The sequence below is a fragment of the Hipposideros armiger genome, unplaced genomic scaffold, assembly GCF_001890085.2.
Source record: "Hipposideros armiger isolate ML-2016 unplaced genomic scaffold, ASM189008v1 scaffold_606, whole genome shotgun sequence".
In the NCBI taxonomy this organism is placed as follows: domain Eukaryota; kingdom Metazoa; phylum Chordata; class Mammalia; order Chiroptera; family Hipposideridae; genus Hipposideros; species Hipposideros armiger.
In genome coordinates this window covers 532,249-541,340 of record NW_017731956.1, presented here as the reverse complement: position 1 = coordinate 541,340, position 9,092 = coordinate 532,249, and the positions used below count along the sequence as shown (strand labels likewise).

Here is a 9,092-nt window from a genome sequence, read left to right as displayed (position 1 = left end):
ACCCACAAAGCTGACCCGCCTCACCTGGGAGCTGAGATGAGCTCTGATTCCACAGCTCTCATGCTAAGGACGGAAGCCTCCTAGCAACAATACCAAAAGAAAGTAGAGGCACCCGAAAGCACTCTCCTAGGATCTGGTTCTCATAATTCCCCTCAAGAAGTCAGAATGGGACTGCTCACCTCTCCAAGGAGCTGAAACAGTCAGCTCAGCTACTTGGATCAATTTTTAAAATCCCAACCCCCACAATATTTCATCATTTTGGCTACAACGATGAAATAACTAAGGAACGATGAAATAACTAACTTGCTGACAGTTGCTTGGATTATCTGTAGACACGGGAAAAACTGCTTTTAATCAGGTCAAGTCACTCTGCTTTTGGGATTGTAAATTTACTCATATTCTCAAAGAAAAATGTGCAATTACAGTGGGGAAAATATGATTATTTTTTAGATCAATAAGCAACCAAGAGTTCTTTCTTCAAATTTTGACATTTAATCAATCACGAATTGGTTTTGGAAAACTATTTCCTATGAAGCCACCTCTGCCTGTAGAGTTTTTCTTTAAAACTCTGGACTATAGGATGAAATTCACAACCTGGACTTTCACTGACCATCAATCCCCACCTGTATCTTCCACCTAACAGAAGCTGTTACCTCTTTTTTCTTCATGTGTCCTAACAGTTATGAATGTTTGTTAAAATAAAACAGTAAGCATCTTTTATTTTCTTTGCCTCTAATTATATGACCCCCTAAATTTGGCTCTAATCATAAAAGATTGGTAAAACTTTTTTTTTTGGCTGTCAAAATGATCTTTAATTGAAATATTTTCTTACATAGTTATTAACTAGCTAGCATTCCACTGCCTCACTGTTGATGTCATCCACGATGTCATGAGACTGGCAGCCATCACATTGCAGCCTAGAGACTGGGCAATCCCCAAGATCTCTTTAATGGTCCAGATAGTTCTCTAGCTAAAGATCAGTGCTGCAACTATTGGGCAATGTTGACAATCACATCAATAGTGATACTTCCACTGTGCTTAATGCTTTTTTGCTTCTTTCTGTCTCATGGTGGTTCTTTGAGGGCCAGGGCAGAGACAGAAGGTACGACCTCAATCTGGGCTTGTCTGTTCTGAACGGTCAGTTTCACTGTCATCCTCAGACCCTTCCAATCACCGGTTGCTTTGGTGATGTCATCACCAACCTTTTTTGAAAAGACTCAGGAGGCCGATTTTGGGGGCCAGGGCAGACGTGGCACTGACTTCCCCGCTGGTGCACCTCAGGTATAAAACTGAGATCTCATTGGGGGTTGCACTTAAGTGGCATAGTGGAGGCAGCTGGTATCAGGTGAACTCGGATTTTGGCTGACCAAAGAAAGCTGCACCATGGCCTCCTCCAAGCCAAAAGCAAGATTTGTAAAACTTTTAATATATTAACAATATTTTGTTTATGTGTCAGTATCTTAGCATTTATCAATTAAGACTGAGATCTTACTATTCCCTCTAAGAGTCAAAGCAGTTAAGAGATTCTCCCATGACCAAACATGGGTCACAGAAGTGGGTTACCTAGTCCAGATCTGTCTTCTACAAATCCCATGTACTCTATTTATGACATATCATGACTTCAGTAAGAAAGGGAGCTTCAGTGATCTAACTCAGGAGTCAGCAAACTCTTTCTGTAAAAGACCAGATAGTAATACTTTAGGTTTTGTGGGCTATGTCGTCTCTGTCACAACTACTCAGCTCTGCCATGTAGTGAAAGCAACAATGACAAAACATAAATGAACAAGTGTGGCTGTGTTTAAAAACAAAATAAAACTTTATTTACAAAAGCAGGGGACAGGTCAGACTTGGCCCAGGGGCCATAGCTGGCTGATCTCAGTAAACCTGGCCTTCAAGGACAAAATGTAGACTATGGTCTGCTTAGTAGGTGCAGGACGTTCTTTCAACTGAAGGTAAAAGCTAGAGTTAAGGGGTGAAGAGGTTCTCTGGTGTTAAAGGTAAGAGGCAAAATTAAACTAGAAAATGCTGTCATAAGAAGCAGAAAAGCATAATGGTTATGGACTGTGGACTGTCTGGGTCACTGGTTCGGCCCCTCCGGCTATATGTCCCTGGTCAAGATACTTGGTCAACTTCTTCATGCCTCTGTCTCCTTATCTATTAAATGGGAAAACCAAAGTATTTCCTCATAGAGTTGTTGCAAGAATGAAATGAGTTAATACATGTAATGCACATAGAATAGGGCCTAACCAATAAATGCCATATGTATGTACATACACATACATATATATGCTCTATATTTTCATTCACTGTCATCAATCTTTATCTTTGACATTGTAAGGATGGAGTATCACCTGGCACTGATTAAGTTTAGGAAAGGAGTGAGCAGAAATTAATACTGAAGTTAATGTATCTCAAAGAAAAACAGTTGTTTATTCTGCAAACTAACCTGCCATTTGAGTGGGGCTTGTCTGGAGAGACTTGTCTCTGCCTCATGTGGCAGCAGCTTGACAGATGCCTGGAGCTTCGCTCCGAAGTGGCTCACTCATATGGCTGACAAGTTGGTGCTGGTTGTTGACTGGAAACGCCATCGGAGCTGAGGATTGGGGCCTTGGTTTGTTTCCATTTGGGACTCTCCATTTGGCCGGGGCTTTCTCATGGCAAGGCTGGTTGCAAGGATGAGTGTTCCAACAGAGAGTTAGGAGGAAGTAGTTATTTGTTTTAAGACCTAGACTTGGATTTAATGTTCAAGGGGACAGGAATTAGAATCTAATTCTTGATGGGAGGAGTGTCAAAAAAATTGTGAACATGTTCTAAAATTACAAAGTGTGCCTACTGGCCACAAATTATTTAAATTTCTCTTCCATGCAAAAAACATCCACAAATTCACCCCTTCCAGGACTCCCCAGTGTCTGATCAGGCTTAGGTTCAAGGTTCAGGATCTTATCATCAAATCAGATCCAGGTACACAAGAAGCTCCTTGGGTGAGGTTGTGTACCCTTTCTTTCAATCCGAAGACCTATGAATTAAGACCTATATACCCAACATGCAATGGTGTCATATGCATCTGATAACCACTATAGACATTCTTGCTGAAACTAGAGGAAAATGAAAGCACACAAAAGTCACTGGTTGATAGTAGTTTTGAAATCCAGCCAGCCAAACATTGCCAGTTCCTTTTTCAGGCCTCAGTCTTACTGCCTAAGAAAATCTTCCCCATTGTTCTTGGGTCTCCCCTTCAGTTTCTTGGTTGCCTCCTTTAAATTATCTTTCCTTTTATGTAAAAATGTGCCCTGTGTGTGAAGATGAAGGGTTTTGTGATTCTGCTTCCTGCCCATGGAAATTCTGGAGTCCAAAGAACATTTTATTTCACACTGTTTCTGTTCATTTTAGTCCACTCTGGCAAAATATTAATTAATACAATCCTGTCGTTGCATTTTCTGTTTAAAAAAATTGCAACTGTGTGTGGTGATGGATGCTAACAAGACTTGCTGTGTGATGGTCATTCCAAAATATACACAAATATCTAATCATTATGTGGTACACCAGAAACTCATATAATGTTATAGACAATTATATCTCTATAGAAACCAAACCAAACAAACCAAAACAACAACAACAACAACAACAACAACAACAACAAACCTCTGTGGACTTCCTATCATTCTTATTGGAGTATATTCCATTTGACAAAAATCCCACTTGCAAATCTCTTTGATATAACCTCTTCTTTACCTTAAGATTCCTGTAAAGCTCTTATATGGGACCATAACTTTAAGATTATTAGAAGTGTCATTGTTTAATTGAGAGAGTCTGTCTGATGTCCCTAAGATCTTTAGAAGAACTTTGTTTCAAAGGGCCTGTGAGACATTATTACCCTAAGTCTTTCCAAGGTATTAACAAAGGCTCTTCAGCTTTTCAATTTGATCTTTGGTTTGATGTCCCTTCTTAATTTAAGAATCCTCTGCTGCATAAAGAGACTGAGACTAGGAAATAATTTTATATTTAGGTGCAGAAAGCATTGGATCTTTAAATATTTTCTTAAAATTTGCTTGGAAATTAAACAGTTCCTTTTAAAAACTCATCTCTGTACATACTTGTATGTGACTAAAAGAAGCCATTTGGCATTTTCAACATTCTGGTTAGAATTCTTCTTAGTCTAATCCACCAGTTCATTACCTGTCTTTAGTATTTTCTCACTGTAGGTGACAGTCTTGCTAACATTTCTGCCACTACATGATAAGGATCACTTTTCTCTAGTTTTTCATAACAATCTCTTCACTTTCTTTTAGCCCTTCTAATAGGATCCTCAAGGCCCATTAGGCTTCTGCAAACAGTCTCTTCCAACCCTTCCCAACTTCTGCCCACCACCAAATCCCAGAGTCAATGGCCCCCATGTTTTAGGTTTGTTATGGCAGCACCCAACTTCCAGTTCTCAGAATCTGTTTCTGTTATCTATTACCATGTGCAAAACATCTCAAACAGTGGCTTAAAACAATGATAACTCTTATTTTGCTCACAAATCTGGGCGTTGACTGGGTGTGGGTAGGCAGTTCTTATTCAGTGTCACATGAGGCTGTAGTCAGGCAGTGGCTGGGACTGAAATTATCACAAAGACTTCATCATCCCCATCTGATGCCATACTTGGAAGACAAACAGCTGGGGCTCAGACTAGCTGGGGGTCCTCAGGCATGACTTTCTCAATTTGATATCTCCATGTGGTCTTTCCATGTGGTAGACACAGGATAAGCGAACCTCTTACATGGGGACAAAGCCTCCAGAGAGACTGTCCCAGGACACTGGTGGAGGCTACATGCACTTTTCCAACCTAACTTTAGATGTCACCCAGGATCTCTTTTCTAGCATTCTGTTTGTCAAGGTAGTCACAAAGAACTTCCAGGTTTAAGGAGAGAATATGACATGGACTCCACCTCTTGATTTGTCCCTCTGATCAAAACTTTACAGACATGTTAACTCCACCTCAGAAATGCTTTAAAGACAATTAAGTTTAGCAGGAAAGGTAACCCAAGCTTGTAATGATGGAACAGGTTTATGCCAATGATGTAAGGAACTTTCCATGTGTGAAGCAGTTGATCTGTGTGGATGGTCAGGAGGAAGAGATGATAGCCTTTTCCTTAAAGGTGATGATGCCCACCACTTGAAGATATAGATTAAGAGAGAAAATTGGAGTGGATGTAGAGGAAGTGAAGATATCGAGTTTTTAACACATACATAGATCCATCTCTTAAGGGAAGTTAGACTATGTTATTGAGAACAGACAAGGTTGAAAACAATACTCTTTCAGATTTAGGGAAACTCCAAGGTTTATCCCTATGTTCTAAGAATAGCAGGCTTGAGGAACAAGCTCTATTGGAGGTAAGCAGGAAATTCCCCCTGCACAGTGATCAATATCTTCATACTCCACCCTGCAAATGCAAGTAGGGAGCTTGCTCTCAATTCCTGCAGTCTTTCAGAAAGCTACAGGGCTTATTTCTTTACATATTTTTTTTCTGTGTCCTAGATAGCAGCCAACGAGTGACTCAGTTATTATCATAATTTAACATTTATTTATCTTTTTTCTGAGAATCTCATACCTTCTCTTCAGGAACAGCCAAGTTCAGAATCATAAAAAAGATTAAGGAGGCAACACAGAGTCAAGACACCCGAATTTAGCTCTTCTACTCCTGGGCCACCTTGCCGCTGAGCCTTGTTTCATTCTTATGTGTATAAGGACTGGTAAATGTTGACATCTACTAAAATTGACTCTTATAAACAATGCTGTATGGATCTTGGATAAAGAAGTGAATAGAAAACATAAAATATCTTTGAACTAATGTCTCTTCCAAGCCCTCTCATGGTATTTTCATTGTGGGATTAGGTGGGTGAATCTCTTCTTCCTTCCTTCCCTCCTTCCTTCCCTCCTTTCTTTTCTTCTTTCTTTCTTTCAAAAGGTCTAAGTTTTTTTTTATGTCTAAGCCATCATAAGATATAGATCAATCTCAGAAAAGCAATGTTGTCTGGCACCAACCACTTTTAAAGAAATTTTCATTTCTCTGATTGTAAGTGTCTAGTCTGTAACTCTTTGAGAGCAGCAACCCTCTGCTGTCAGTGGTTGTTTTGTATGTTTACAATCTGGCCTCTGCTTCTTTTTGCACTTAACACAAACCATTTTGCATTGCTGTTTGTTTTTCAGTAGCTTTGTCCTGCTCCTCCATCTATATCACATCTTCCAAAATGTTTGGCCTATTTGTAGGTACTCAATAAATATTTGAAAAATGAATGAATTTGTTTTTCTGTCACCTGCCAAATGCCTACACATATCCAGCCTGAGTTGGAAGTTGGAGATGATGATGTTTCTAAACTGGGTAGAAACACAGAAGCTCTTGTTTCTGCCATTTTGAAAAAGTCATGTGTGGGCTGTCAATCAGATGAGAAAAGAGGCTGGCAGATGCTTCAAGGCCAGTCTATTCCATGAGACTCCAGGGATTGTGTTGGCTGCCCTTCATCCCACACAGCTGCAACATGCACGGCCAACCCTGATTCATTTCCCATCTCTGACCCTTTCTCTCTAATCCACTTATATCAGGTCACTACAGATTTTAAACCCACTCAGTTTCTAGGAAAAAATCTGCTGTCATAATCAGCTCTCAGCTAAGGAGTGAAAGCCATGATCTGAAAGTCTAACATCCCATGGCAAACACACTTGGATTAGGCTAGGATTGCTTAAATGTTGGCATTGTGAAACCCAAGGGCAGTATTTACATACTTTTCCGTAATGATGACCTGCTAGATTTGGCTTCCTTGTGCTACCATCAACTGAAAACATTCCACTGGTGGGAATCTTTTATCTTCTAATCAATCTAGCTTGGCAGATTTTGTTATTCATTATCATTTTTGAAACTATTAAACTAAACAATAAGCGATCTTTCAGGGAAATGCTGCCAGGGAGGCAGCTTCTGGAGAGGGTCTCTTTGTAGTTCTATTTCTGATCTCTAATCTGCTCTGTTCCCTCTAAATAATTACTGAGATTGTTCTATCATTCAAGTGACCTCATTTGGGACAGAGATTTTTCCCTTTGCTTTCTTCCACTTTAATTGCTATTTTTAACGAATGGAAGCTCAGTGAGAACTTACAGTGCTAATCTTCCCTAGGCTTGTTATGGCCAGTTGTGGACATTCTGTATCCACAAGAGTGATTCTCACAAGTTGTTCAACTTACCATACGGAAGTGCAGACCCAACGGAGACGAAGAGCAAGACTCCCTGAGTCCTGTTCTTTCCCGCAATGCAGAGACATTATCAAGTAGTCGATAGAAGCACTTTGCTTTAGGTTCAGATATACTTGGATTCCAATCCTCCCAAGCCATGCCACTTGAATAAGTAACACCTCTTTATAAACCTCACTTCTATATGAAAGTTGTCACCACCTCATGGGGCATTGTCTAGGTAAGTTAGCAAATGCTTCTGAAGTATTTGGCACAATGCCAGGAGCATAATGCATTTAATCAATAGTATCCACTATTATTACATCTCAAATAATGTCTGTCTTCTGTGATTCTACTGGGGAAAAGGATTCAAAACCCTCTGGCAAGGATTCAAAACGCATGGGGATGTCACCTAGTTTAGTATTTATTTCCAGGTTCATGGGGTCCCTCTTTGAAACTTTGCAAATATGGAATACTCCATTTTGGCAGGCCTGCCTCAGTGGTGCCGATCATTTCAGGGTTTCTCCACATCTCAGAACAATTTTTTTCTTTACCCACTATAAACACATTTCGAAATTCCTGGCAGGGGCCATGCTGATGAAATGAAATGAGCACAGGCTTTGCAGCCAGAGACCTGAGTGACCTTGGGAAATTCATTAACATCTCTGAGCACTCCATGTAATTAGCTGTAAAAGAAGTATAAGACTTTCTCTGAAGGGCGGTCATGAGTGTAAAAGAAGAAATGAAAACACTATATAAAATATGTTTGTTTAATACTGAGCAATATAGAAAGACACAACAAGGAGAATCTATTATGTCTCATTTATTCCAACTGATAAATATTCTCTCCCTCTCCCCCATCCTTGTGGCACGTGTCACCCGCGTTCGGAGCACCTAAGCCATGGTTGGTAATTCTCCCTTAGGAGAAGACAATAGAATGACTGGTCTCAGTCACAGTAAACCTTTTGCCCAGAGGGACAAATAAAGGCGGCTGGCAGACAGCTGTCGCAATGCCTTACTGGCCTTTAGCACGGCCTTGATTCCCACAGGCAGAATAAGTAATGACTACAGGAAAATAGCCGTGTGCATTTATATAGTGAGAGGTGCTTTATGGGATTAGGTGGGTGATGAAAGAGCGATCGTTACAATAACTTTATAACCCAGACATGAGAAAGAGAGAGAGAGAGAGAGAGAGAGAGAGAGAGAGAGAGAGAGAGAGAGAGAGAGAGAGGAGAAAGACCAGCTTCCTTTTTAAATATTTGTCACTTAGTATCTTTTTATCGTTGGGCAAGTTAATGTATTTTCTTATAAATCAGCAAGAAGTAGGCTCAAATATGTGAGAGAAGGAATGCACCTTAGATGCCATGTGGCACCCTCTGCCTTTCACAGAGAGGAACAAACCCGGACCGGAGAGGGTGAGGGAGCAGGCCCAACGTCAGGCACCGCCATTTGTTTTGACTACCTTTAGAGAGCTCTTGTGACACACCCTGCCTCTTCTGGAAAGTGAATTCTGAAATAAGGTCAGTTATAAACACCCGTGGTGGCCACCTTCTCTTTTATAATTTGGAAAATGCTCATCTGAATTTGTTATCAGGAAACACAGGCTGAGAGAGAAAGAATATATGTTTTCCTATGTCAGGAAGTCAGGGATAATAGAATATCCACTTTCTGGAGAAAGGTGAGATAAGAAATCACCATGAAATATGGACTGCTTTTGAGCTGTTTGTGAAATCCTGGCTTCTTGAAAACAAACAAAAGGCAGTGGAGCGTCAAAGCCACAATGTGTGCTTTTTGGGTGGGTTTATTGGATAGACAGTATGTATGACTGGATCACAAAAATGATCTACTGGAAAGAAAGGTGCAGTTTCTGAACAAAGGGAGGCAAGGAACGG

At 40.4% G+C, this 9,092-nt stretch overlaps 1 pseudogene; it reads right to left on the bottom strand.

The window, feature by feature from the left end:
• Nucleotides 1–847: 847 nt before the first annotated feature.
• LOC109371973 (60S ribosomal protein L12 pseudogene) lies at nt 848–7,292 on the bottom strand (annotated as a pseudogene).
• Nucleotides 7,293–9,092: the final 1,800 nt, after the last annotated feature.